Source organism: Macaca nemestrina, chromosome 1 (assembly GCF_043159975.1).
Source record: "Macaca nemestrina isolate mMacNem1 chromosome 1, mMacNem.hap1, whole genome shotgun sequence".
In the NCBI taxonomy this organism is placed as follows: Eukaryota; Metazoa; Chordata; class Mammalia; order Primates; family Cercopithecidae; genus Macaca; species Macaca nemestrina.
The window spans coordinates 137,643,718-137,657,108 of record NC_092125.1 but is presented as its reverse complement, the minus strand read 5'-3'; positions in this window follow the sequence as shown (position 1 = coordinate 137,657,108).

The window sequence follows — 13,391 nt, the reverse complement described above, 5'->3', positions numbered from 1 at the left end:
TTTAAACTTAGGTTAATTTTTTGCTCCAATACCTTTACTTCTTCCATAATGCCAAACTGACCTGATAAAATCAAGTCATAAATAAACAGAGATTGAAGTATCATGAAGGAACATGAGCATCGGAATTTTTCTGACATTTTGCTTTTCAACAATTTCCCCAAAATGCCATTTCTGCCTCCATATTCCTTAGTTCAAGGTTTGGGCAGGGATGTGTTGCTCATTACTCTTTCTTCAGATTCCATTCAAACATCTTCAGTGTTTTTTAATTGCCTGCAACCATTCAAGGCTCTTCTTTATTAAGTCAGTCATCAAGTATTTATTATGTTCTTACTACCTAGGAGATACTGTTCTAGATGCTGGAGATGCAAAAGTAAATGAAATCTTCAAACATCTCTGCTCTCTTGGAACTTACATCAGAGAGGGAGCTGAGAATAAACAAGATAAATATACAGAATGCATGTGTCAGACAGTGATAAGGGCTAAGGAGAACAATGAGTCAGAGAAGGGGATGTGTGGGAGTCAGTGCAGGATGCCATTCTAGACAGAGGGGGCAGAGTAGGTATCTATGGGAAGGCAGCATGTCAAAAAGGGTGTAAGAAAGTGAGGGAGCTGCATGGATATACACAGGGAAAGCTTCCAAGAATAGCGAATGCTAGGCACGAAAGCCTCAAGGTGGAAGCTGCAGGGAAAACAAAAGAGGCCACCCTTGGTTGAAGTTGAGTGAAGGAAAGCTTGTATGGTCTTTGGAAGGATTTGGGCTTTCCTATGAGCAAGATGGGTGCTGGTTTAGTATATTGTGCTGAGGAAAGACATGATCTGCCTGGTATTTTAACAGAACCATCTGGCTCCTTTGTTGGGAATTCTGTGTGCAGAGGGCAAGGGAAGAAGCAAAGAGACATGGTAGGAAGATATTGCAGAAATCCAGGTGAGAGACGATGTGCCTCAGTCCAGAGTGATGGCAGCAAAGGTAATGATGAGAAATGGTCAAATGTTGGTTTTTAAAATAATTGTTTGTTGACATCAGAGAAAAAGAGGAGTCAAGAGTAACCTTAAGATTTTTGGCCTGAGCATCTGGAAGAAAATCAATTTGTATGGGGAAGGGTGGAGGAGAAGTAGGTTTGGTGGAGAGTACCAGGAACTCAGCTTTAGTACTTGCTGTAGACCAAATGTTTGTGTCTTCCCCAAATTACTGTGTTGAAATCCTAACTTTCAATGTGATGGTAGGGCCTTTGGGAGGTAATTAGGTCAAAAGGCCAGAGCCCTCATGAATAAGATTGATGCCCTTATAAAAGAGGCCCCAGAGAGACTCCTTGTCCCTTTCACTATGTGAGGACACAGTGAGAAGGCACTGTCCAAGAGGAAGTGGGCCCTCACTGCATGTGCCTTGATCTTGGACTTCTCAGCCTCCAGAACTGTGAGAAGTCAATTTCTGTTCTTTATAAGTCACCTGGTTTGTGATATTATGTTATAGCATCCCTAATAGACCAAGATAATACTCTTAATTTTGTGATGCCCATTAGGCTTCTACATATAGGTGGCAATTGGATGTGTAAGTCTTGAGTTCAGGGTAGGCAGTGGAGACACAAATTTCAGAGTCATCTGAATAAAGATGGCATTTAAATCCACAGGAGTAGATGAGATCATAAAGGATGTGATTGTGAATAGAAAATGGAAGCTGTCCAAGGCCTGAACTGTATTATTTAAAGGGGAGAAGAGTGAATGACCTGGAGAAGGAAAATTAGTCTAAAAAGGAGCAGCCAGCAAGGTAACACTTCTACTTATCTTTCTCATAATTTTGTTATTTCATCTACTCCGCCACAGGTTCCATGGGATCCACCCACATGGTTCAAATTAGTCACAGCCTTTCTTGCCTTTATATCCTCTCTAATGTAATGCTTTATGTGTGGCATGATGCCAACTACTTTTTTCTGACATGACTTTGAACTGGTCCATCTTCAAGGACCATTTTCAATGCCTTTCTTTTTAAATTTTTTTAAAATTTGAGGTTAAAAATACATATATAATTTACCATCTTTATTATTTTTAGGTGTACTGTTTAGTGTTAATAAATACCTTCATATTATTTTTCCCCTTCAACCCTCCCACTTTCCAGCCTTTAGTAATCACCACTCTACTCTCTAGCTCCATGAGATCCACTTTTTAAGCTTCTGCATGTGAGTGAGAACATGTGATACTTGTCTTTCTGTGCTTAGCTTATTTCACTGAATGTAATGGCCTCCAGTTCCATCCATTTTGCCACAGATGACAGGATTTCATTCTTTTTATGGAATAATTTCATTTTGTATTATATGGTTTGGCTGTGTCCCCACCCAAACCTCATCTTGAATAGTAGTTCCCATAATCACCACGTGTCATGGGGGGGACCCAGCAGGAGGTAACTGAATCATGGGGGTGCTTTTTTCACGATAGTGAGTGAGTTCTCACGAGATCTGATGGTTTTATAAGGGGATTTTTCCCACTTTGTTCAGCACTTCTCCTTCCTGCTGCCATGTGAAGGAGGATGTGTTTGCTTCCGTCTCTGACATGATTGTAAGTTTCCTGAGGCCTCCCCAGCCAAGCGGAATTGAGAGTTAGCTAAACCTCTTTATAAATCACCCAGTCTCCAGTATTTCTTCGTAGCAGCATGAGAATGGACCAATTCATTGTAGACGTACCACATTTTCTCTATTCATCTATTGATGGGCACTTAGGTTGATTCTATATTTCAGCTATTATGAATAGTGCTGTGATACACATGGAAGTGCAGATATCTCTTTGATGCATTCACTGCCTTTCTTATATTTCCCAATTTTTCCCTTTTTTGTACCAACTACTGCATTTTAAAAACAACTGATATATAGCAATTCCACATAGCTTTGTGTATCTATTTGTTACTTCTCTAAACAGTAAGCTTTTTGTAGGTAAGGACTGTGCCACCTTGCAGAGTACCTTGCCTACTTATTGAGAAAAAATAAATTTTGTTGAACAATCATTGGACAGATGTGGACAGGATGCAGATGCGAAGAAGCAGGATGTATGCAGACCCAAAACAAATAAATGAATGTCTAAATAATAACTTCATTTGAATCTAAAAATCATGTGTTGCTGTGGAAACAGATTTGTCATTACATTCCTGTACTAACAGACAATATAAGTAGTGATCGATCTGCTTGTGGAATAGCATAGACCCCACTGCTATACTGCCTTTTGATTTTTAAATTCTCCTTAAAATCTGGTAATTGAAAGAGAATTTACAAAAACCAAAAATCAGACATGGCAGTAGAACAATTTTAATAATATAGGAGATACAATGTAATTATCCATAGACAAATACTTCCCTAATCTATTTATAGAATGAAATTGTAAACATTTGACCTACTGTCCAAAATTCAGTTTGCAGACATGCATTTGCTTTGTTTGCAGGGTCCTGCACCCTCCTTTGGCTACAGTCCCCTCTGCTTCCTTGATCCAGGGCCATTTTACACAGTTACTTTACCTACTGTAGGCAGTCCACTGGGTTTCCCAGCTCCATTTATGTATTATTAGCATTCTGCCATTTCTGTGGAATATGGCAGAAATTAATAGTACCTTGGAGCTGTGCAATGCAATAGGCCATCTGTTTAGCTCCTGAAGACATTTGAATGTCTTGAATGAATGTGTGACCTTTATTTAAGTAAATAAATAACACATAATTATTTTAACTTTTAAAAAAAATCAAGTCCTACCATTACCTTGTAAATAATGTACCTTAAATGTTAATTGAGTTAGGAAAACCACTAGAAATGAGGAATAGGAAGATTCTGACCAGATGTATGCAGGCCCAAAACAAACAAATTTTAAAAAGGCAAATATTGTAAAACTTCCAAAAAGGCTTCTTCAGGAATGAAAGTTTTACTTTTGATCTTCATTATTGACTGACTTGATTGCCTTGTTTCTACTTTAGGTTCTTTCTTGCCTTGGAGACTCAATGATTTTATGCCTAGTGGTTCATAAGTCACAAAATATCTGGAATTAGGTGGTAAGTATTTTTCTTTTCTTAGTGCAAGCCTATAAAACCTCAGCAGTTTGTATTTTGAGGCAGTCAGAACTAAATGGAGTCCTGCATAATTTGCTTCCTCTTCCTAATGTTTCCATAAAAACAAAATATTATAGACACCCCCTGAAATATAGAGACCTTTTCCTTTCTGAATGTAAATGGAATGAAAATTAGCTTGAGCAATCTCCCTACGTGTGTGTGTGTGTGTGTGTGTGTGTGTGTGTGTATATATATATATATTTAAACATAAAAAATACCACATTTCAGGCCAGGCATGGTGGCTCACGCCTGTAATCCCAGCACTTTGGGAGGCTGAGGCGGGCGGATCACGAGGTCAGGAGATCGAGACCATCCTGGCTAACACGGTGAAATCCTGTCTCTACTAAAACTACAAAAAATTAGCCGGGCGTGGTGGTGGGCGCCTGTAGTCCCAGCTACTCAGGAGGCTGAGGCAGGAGAATGGCGTGAACCCGGGAGGCGGAGCTTGCAATGAGCCGAGATCGCGCCACTGCACTCCAGCCTGGGTGACAGAGCGAGACTCCGTGTCAAAAAACAAAAAAACAAAAAACAAAACACACAAACATTTCACTTTGCTCACGTACTATACAATGATCAGAAATTTAAAAAATATTTGAGTAATTACTCTTTTTAAAGATAAAAAGCCAACAACAACAACAAAAATCCTTTTGGATAACTTGAGATTTTTAGGGAACCAAACTAATGACAGATCATTACTATTGCCTAAACTCCCTTCAAAATACTTCTGAAAATGAAAGAGATGGGAGATAAGACCAGTGAAGCCTCAGAACTTTTTATTAAATCACCCATCTTTTCATTTCTATATCATATGAATAGTCAGCCCTTTTGCTGCTAGCACAAAATGACCCTACAATGTTCACAATGGCTTTTCCTGTCCTTTTATTATAAAAAATATATCACCTTCCTTTTCACCTTCTAGGGACTTTTGGCCCTAGAACTTCTAGAAAACTTGAAAAAAAAAAAAAAATCTGAAGGAAGAATGGAAGCTAACTTGGCAGATGTGGCCATGGCTTGGGTGGTAGGCTCTGACACTGAGTTAAGGAATATTATTTTGATGGGAGATGTTATTTTTAGAGCCAGACATGGTGCTTTAGAAGAGATGGAAACAGACAGTGCCTTTCTCCTAAAGTGCCGGCACTTGGATTTGTCCAGGACAGCATTCATGCGAATGAGGCCTGGAGAGTGTCACTGGCAGGCAAATCAGCATAATGAAGCTCCCAGCAGAAGGGGGCTTTCAGAAGCTAGTTGAAGATGAAGCTAGAAGGGCCTTAGGGTAGGAGATTATTCAAAAATTAAGAAGGCAGCTGAAAAAAAAGGCATAGAGAGCTGGGGAACCTAACGGAAGTTGCTCTGGGGAAATAAAAAAGACTGAGAAGAAGGTCAGGTGTGACTACATATGAAAGAAAATAAGGTACAAATACCTACTGGATGAGAGGCTTGAAACCTAGATGATGTGTTGATAGCTACAGCAAACCACCATGGCACATGCACACCTCTGTAACAAACCTGCACATTCTGCACATGTATCCCAAAACTTAAAGTAAAATATTAATTAAAAAAAGTTAAAGATTAAGAAAATAAAAAGAAAAAAAAAAGTAAAAGACAAGGGTGAAAGTGAGGAAGGATTTAAAGAGACTGGCAGCTGCAAGAGAAAGCCCAACAGAATCAAATGACTTGGGAACATAAATGGCATATCCTGACTGAGCTACTTAATGAATGATGTCTATTTTCTAGAATTTTATGTTAGGCAGAGCAGGGATAATATAAATTAGGTTAACAGGCATGTTCTCGGTTAGATATTAAGCAAAATAAGAACTCAGAAGTTCCTATCTGCAAGTAGAGTGACTGGTCAGGAAAGCATTAGGATTGCCGTCCAAGGTACAAACTCTGTATTATGAAGACCAATAGGAGAATCCTTGTGGAAATGACTAGAATAAGCTCAATTTACTTATGAGTTAAATATCTAAAATATATACTAGTGAGAAAAAGATCACTTATGAACTCACCAAAGTAAAAATGTTTTTGGAATAGTGATGAAGATTTTCCCATCTATATTTCGAAGAGTGATTGTTACTAGTTCCTGAGAAAAACTGGGAAGAAGCCAAAGGTAGAACAACGTAGGAGAAAGGCATGATTTTAAGTGTAGTAAGTAGATGTATGTTTTGACTATTAGGGGAGAAATTGATAAAATTCAATCACCTGCCTACAGCAGAAATAATAATGCAAACAGGGATTTAATTGGCTTAATTCAAAGGGTTCAAATGGATGCAGAATAACTGCAGAACACTTTCTAAAAGAAATAAATTTACCATAATTTCATACATTAACCAGAAGAATTCAAAATTAACTGAAATGTGACCTTACAAGGCCTGAAAATCACATTATTCAATTTTCTTATTATAATGGGTAGAAATAATCCTTGTCTAAATAGATGATGGGGCTAGATGACATAGCCTATGGAGCCAATCAGTATCCTTTTAATTGCGTAATGTCCATTTAAATATATTAGACCATTTGTGTTTGCAATGTGTTGAAACAACTCAACGTTATATTTGCAACCTCATTGGCATTGGATGGTGTTTTCCCTTATTTAAGACTGTTTCTAATAAAGTTTCAGATTAAAAAGATAGAATTGAATACTAAAAATTTTAAGGGAAAGCTTTATACATAAACTGATGAATATTTAATAAGTGGATGCTGCTCACACTGAGATATTGAGAGATGGGAGGGAAAACACTCCCAATACTTCAGAATACAACAGGAAAGTTTAGTGACTATACTGCTAGAAAACATTTGAAATTTTTTAACATTATGAATTTTTAGTTTATGATGGTTAATACTGAGTGTCAACTTGATTGCACTGAAGGCTGCAAAATATTGGTCCTGGGAGTGTCTGTGAGGGTGTTGCTAAAGGAGATTAACATTTGAGTCAGTGGGCTGAGGAAGACAGACCCACCCTTAATCTGGTGGGCAAAATCTAATCAGCTGCCAATCAATATAAAGCAGGTAGAAAAACGTGAAAAGGCAAGACTGACCTAACCCTCCAGCCTACATCTTTCTCTCGTGCTGAATGCTTCCTGCCCTCAAACATCGACTCCAAGTTCTTCAGTTTTGAGACTTGGACTGGCTCTCCTTGCTCCTCAAGCTTGCAGAAGCCTATTGTGGGACCTTGTGATGGTGTAAGTTAATACTTAATAATCATTTGGGTCACCAAGCAGCTGGTTGGCTTCTGTTCATCTTCACTTTTTAATCTAGGAATATCTTTAGTTAACAGTTGCATGGAGAATGAGCCAACTGAAAATATTTAGAGGTAAATTTTAGGGGCACTAGTAAAGAAATATTATGAAACATTGTTATATGCCAGGTAATACAGAATTGACACAAAAGGAACGTAAGTGTTGCAGTCATTGGACTTAGCAGATGACACACATGGTCTCTTTTTGTCCTCATGACACTTAGGGTGGGAACAAATATCTTCATGTCATATATGAGGCAACTGAGCTTTAGAAAGGGTAAAGAACTTTCTTAAAGTTCCAGTCCTGGTATGTGAAGGAGTCAGACTTAACTGAGATCCATGGTCTAGCCACCACCAAACTTGCCTCAGTGTGAATTTACTCCTGGTGGCAGACAGTTGATCTAGGTGGATGTAAAAGAAGCATATTGTTGAGGAATCAGTAGAGCTGGTGCTAGTAGTTATAGAAGTGGTATAAATAATTGCATGACAGGGACACATTCCTTTCTTATTTCTGTTTGGTAGTTTTTGTAACACACCCTAAATTATTATGCGTCAGGCACCACACCTGATACGGAGGTACAGTGGTGAAGAAAACAAAGCTTTTGGTTTTATGTAGCCTAGAACCTCAGGCCTGCCACCATCTTGGTAAAACCGAGCTCTCGCCTACATGTGAACTACACCCTTAGTCTTATGCCATAAAGTTCTTGGCCACATTCTGTACTTCATTCAGCCTGCCTTCTTTCCACTTTCCCTCCTACATCCGGCTGGCCTCTGCCCCTCACCAAGGCAGCTGACTCACCTGGGGTCCCTTGGGAGGGTCTAGACGGGGCCCCCTAATGAGTTCATGGGTCCTGGGTGCTTCTGCCTTCATGGGCCCCTCTTCCATAAACCTCAAAGTAAAAATTATGTTTCATGACTGAGTTGGTAAGATGACTCTATTAACATTGCATGCTAAACCATTTTCTTTAACCTAAAAGTTTTTTTTCCTTCTGTTTTTAAAACAAATTAAAACATTTTCATGGACCCCTAAAAGTATTGCCGGCCCTAGGTCCTGCATCCACGGTGCCTAATGGATTCACTGGTTGTGCGTCTAGTTACCAATTGGCAAAAAGCTGTTGCTGACCTGAAAGTCAGGCAAAATTAGTCAATAGATACCCTCTTTGGTTGATTGTGATCTGTCTGTGAGTGACTTTTCTGGGAGTTTAAGACTTCTGCCCTTTTGCTTTGACTGCTATAATCATCACTCAGTTGTCACTTGGTAATTGCCTAATTATGTTATTTGGTGATGAGTGAAGTTTTTAAGCAACAAACTCTTCCAAACAGCTGTGATTGAATTTGTTTTTGATACTTTATTTAATTTACAATTGCATTTGTAAAATCGGAATTAGTCTAATTTATTTAATGACCCCCATCACAGGCTGTAGGATATTTTCTGAGGGCTTTTAATTATATGTGAATCAACACCATAATTTTAGAAGGGTTCAAGTGAAGTAGGCATTCACATAATTTCTACCATTGGTTCTCAGCTAACAATTTAGTAATTTCCCCCTGCTACAGTAAAAATCTTATTAATAAATACAAAATATTTTTCCAAAAGGTTGAATTCATCTATTAATTTAGAGATCTAGCTTTCTCTTTTAAAGTTTTGGAATCTAGTTCTTGACCTTTTCTATTCTGTTCCCAGGATAAATATATTTTTTTGAATGAAGTTAATGATGTTATAACTGATCCTGAACAAAAGGTTAAGTTCTTATAAGGACCAGAATTGAATTTTTGGTTAATTTGTTAAAGTGGTTTCATCTATGCTTTTGTTTTTCCTCTAAACTTAAGTGTCCCTTAATTAGTCTTACCTTAAAGGGAATTTGCATTATGTTTCACTCTTTTAGGGAGACCATGATAATGACATTTGGAAGCATCTCAGGAGACAAGAATAAAACGCCATTTTTTTCCCCACTTCGCTAACAACTCAGTGTTCTGCAAAGTCTGGAATGTGCTATGAAAAGTTTGTGTGCTTAGTGAAATGTTGTACAATTGGCCAATCCACTAAGTCTTGGGAAATGTCTTAGGAGCTTGGCAAGAGGAAGTTCTCAAGAGAGCCGGAATGCTGCCAGTTTCCAATTGGCCAAGACACATTACAAGGACAACCGTCTCTCTGAGCAACCTGGCATTTCCACTCCAATTGGAATCTGCAACAGGAAGATGCACAGGGGAAGAGGATTAAATAAACCTTTTCAGATTTCTGGTCCAGGTGAATCTTTCATTTATCTAGTGTGCTTTACTCTTCCTTTGATCACTGACCATTTCCAATATTAGAGAACACTGGACGCATTGCAGATTCGTTTTTAGAACTGATCAACAGCCAAGGAAAATGCAAGATGAGTGAACTGATCTATCTTTATACATAAACACAAGGCATTTAACCTGCCTGAATAGTTCAAATTGTTGCTAATAAAATTTTAGATCTGCTGTGTGAGGCAACCTGCCTGTCACATTGGCTGTTGCTCAAGTAGCTCCCACCCTCGAAGCGTGTTTAGGAAATGTGACAGCTGTGCTCTTTGCCTGGCTGCTTCCATTTATGAAAACATGGTGGTAAATGGCAGTCACCCCCATAGGCCATTTACTGTGAATCTTCTTTTCTAGGCACAGCCAAGAGTAAACGCCCCCAACAGAATCGAATCACAGTCATTCAGGGCCTACCTCAAATAGATTTAATTTGCTTTTTATAAAAAAGGTCTCGTGAAATTAAAAAAATTTGCCTAGTTGGAATTCTAAAAAACATAGTTTTTTTTCTTAAAACAATACCCATTTTATGTGATTTTAACATAGCCACTTCTGATGGTAGCTTCTTTAGGGAAGCAAGACAAAAATATTCAATTGTACCAAGTAAAATTTGCCACCTAAACTTTATCTTTTGGGTATGGCTGGGGAAGGATTACAGGGCTTGGAGCCCACACATGCCCCTTTGGCAAATCTGATCTCATTCTATCTTGTAAGCATTGTCAGTGGTGTCATATCTGAAAAGAAAGCCTAGTGGCAGATGAGTTGAGACAGTTCCTTCAGTGTGGGTTATTAATTTATCTTTGTCTGTAGAGCAGTGGTTTCTTTATCACCATGCTCCTCCTGTCCCTGCATCTTTCAAAGTGCTCCTGGGATTTTGCTTATGCCGTGTGACTCTTATCAGAGTGGTCTCTGCCCTATCTTGTGCAGTCAGTGCAGAAAGGGAGCCAGGGAGACTCCGGAGCAAGCCCTGCCACATTTCCCATGTTCCCATCTTTGCCCGTGTTCCTATTGTCTGAAAGCCACGCTTTGAAAACTCCCCCTTCCCCTGCCTTTTTAGTTTCTTTTACTTTCTTTCTTTCTTTCTTTTTTTTTTTTTGGTAATTCAACGTATTTTATTTTATCCATTTAAAAAGCAACATTCTTGACTGGGTGTGGTGACTCACTCCTTTATTTATTTATTTATTTATTTATTTATTTTTATTATTGTTATACTTTAAGTTCTAGGGTACACATGCACAACGTGCAGGTTTGTTACATATGTATACATGTGCCATGTTGGTGTGCTGCACCCATCAACTCGTCATTTACATTAGGTATATCTCCTAATGCTATCCCTCCCCACTGTCCCCTCCCCACAATAGGCCCCCAATGTGTGATATTCCCCTTCCTGTGTCCAAGTGTTCTTATTGTTCACTTCCCACCTGTGAGTGAGAACATGCGGTGTTTGGTTTTCTGTTCTTGCGATAGTTTGCTGAGGATGATGGTTTCCAGCTGCATCCATGTCCCTAAAAAGGACATAAATTCATCCTTTTTTATGGCTGCATAGTATTCTATGGTGTATATGTGCCACATTTTCTTAATCCAGTCTGTCACTGATGGATATTTGGGTTGATTCCAAGTCTTTGCTATTGTGAATAGTGCCGCAATAAACATACGTGTGCATGTATCTTTATAGCAGCATGATTTATAATCCTTTGGGTGTATACCCAGTAATGGGATGGCTGGGTCAAATGGTATTTCTAGTTCTAGATCCTTGAGGAATTGCCACACTGTTTTCCACAATGGTTGAACTAGTTTACAGTCCCACCAACAGTGTAAAAGTGTTCCTATTTCTCCACATCCTCTCCAGCACCTGTTGCTTCCTGATTTTTTAATGATTGCCATTCTAACTGGTGTGAGATGGTATCTCATTGTGGTTTTGATTTGCATTTCTCTGATGGCAAGTGATGATGAGCATTTTTTCATGTGTCTGTTGGCTATATGAATGTCTTCTTTTGAGAAGTGTCTGTTCACATCGTTTGCCCACTTTTTGATGGGGTTGTTTGCTTTTTTTCCTGTAAATCTGTTTGAGTTCTTTGTAGGTTCTGGATATTAGCCCTTTGTCAGATGAGTAGATTGCAAAAATTTTCTCCCATTCTGTAGGTTGCCTGTTCACTCTGACAGTAGTTTCTTTTGCTGTGCAGAAGCTCTTTAGTTTAATTAGATCCCATTTGTCAATTTTGGCTTTTGTTGCTGTTGCTTTTGGTGTTTTAGACATGAAGTCCTTGCCCATGCATATATCCTGAATGATATTACTTAGGTTTTCTCCTAGGGTTTTTATGGTTTTAGGTCTAATATTTAAGTCTCTAATCCATCTTGAATTAATTTTTGTATAAGGAGTAAGGAAAGGATCCAGTTTCAGCTTTCTATTTATGGCTAGCCAATTTTCCCAGCACCATTTATTAAATAGGGAATCCTTTACCCATTTCTTGTTTTTCTCAGGTTTGTCAAAGATCAGATGGCTGTAGATGTGTGGTATTATTTCTGAGGACTCTGTTCTGTTCCATTGGTCTATATCTCTGTTTTGGTACCAGTACCATGCTGTTTTGGTTACTGTAGCCTTGTAGTACAGTTTGAAGTCAGGTAGCGTGATGCCTCTAGCTTTGTTCTTTTGGCTTAGGATTGTCTTGTCAATGCGGGCTCTTTTTTGGTTCCATATGAACTTTAAAGCAGTTTTTTCCAATTCTGTGAAGAAACTCATTGGTAGCTTGATGGGGATGGCATTGAATCTATAAATTACCTTGGGCAGTATGGCCATTTTCTCAATATTGATTCTTCCTATCCATGAGCATGGAATGTTCTTCCATTTGTTTGTGTCCTCTTTTATTTCACTAAGTAGTGGTTTGTAGTTCTCCTTGAAGAGGTCCATTACATCCCTTGTAAGTTGGATTCGTAGGTATTTTATTCTCTTTGAAGCTATTGTGAATGGGAGTTCATTCATGATTTGACTCTCTGTTTGTCTGTTACTGGTGTATAAAAATGCTTGTGATTTTTGCACATTGATTTTGTATCCTGAGACTTTGCTGAAGTTGCTTATCAGCTTAAGGAGATTTTGGGCTGAGATGATGGGGTTTTCTAAATATACAATCATGTCATCTGCAAACAGGGATAATTTGACTTCTTCTTTTCCTAACCGAATACCCTTTATTTCTTTCTCTTGCTTGATTGCCCTAGCGAGAACTTCCAACAGTATGTTGAATGAGAGAGGGCATCCCTGTCTTGTGCCAGTTTTCAAAGGGAATGGTTCTAGTTTTTGCCCATTCAGTAAGATTTTGGCTGTGGGTTTGTCATAAAGCTCTTATTATTTGGAGATACATTCCATCAATACTGAATATATTGAGAGTTTTTAGCATGAAGGGCTGTTGAATTTTGTCAAAGGCCTTTTCTGCTTCTATTGAGATAATGATATGGTTTTTGTCTTTGGTTCTGTGTATGCTGAATTATGTTTATTGATTTGCATGTGTTGAACCAGCCTTGCATATCAGGGATGAAGCCCATTTGATCATGGTGGATAAGCTTTTTGATGTGCTCCTGGATTCGGCTTGCCAGTATTTTATTGAGGATTTTTGCACCGATGTTAGTCAGGGATATTGGTCTAAAATTCTCTTTCTTTGTTGTGTTTCTGTGAGGCTTTGGTATCAGGATGATGTTGGTCTCCTAAAATGAGTTAGGGAGGATTCCCTGTTTTTCTATTGATTGTAATAGTTTCAGAAGGAATGATACCAGCTCCTCCTTCTACCTTTGGTAGAATTCAGCTGTGAA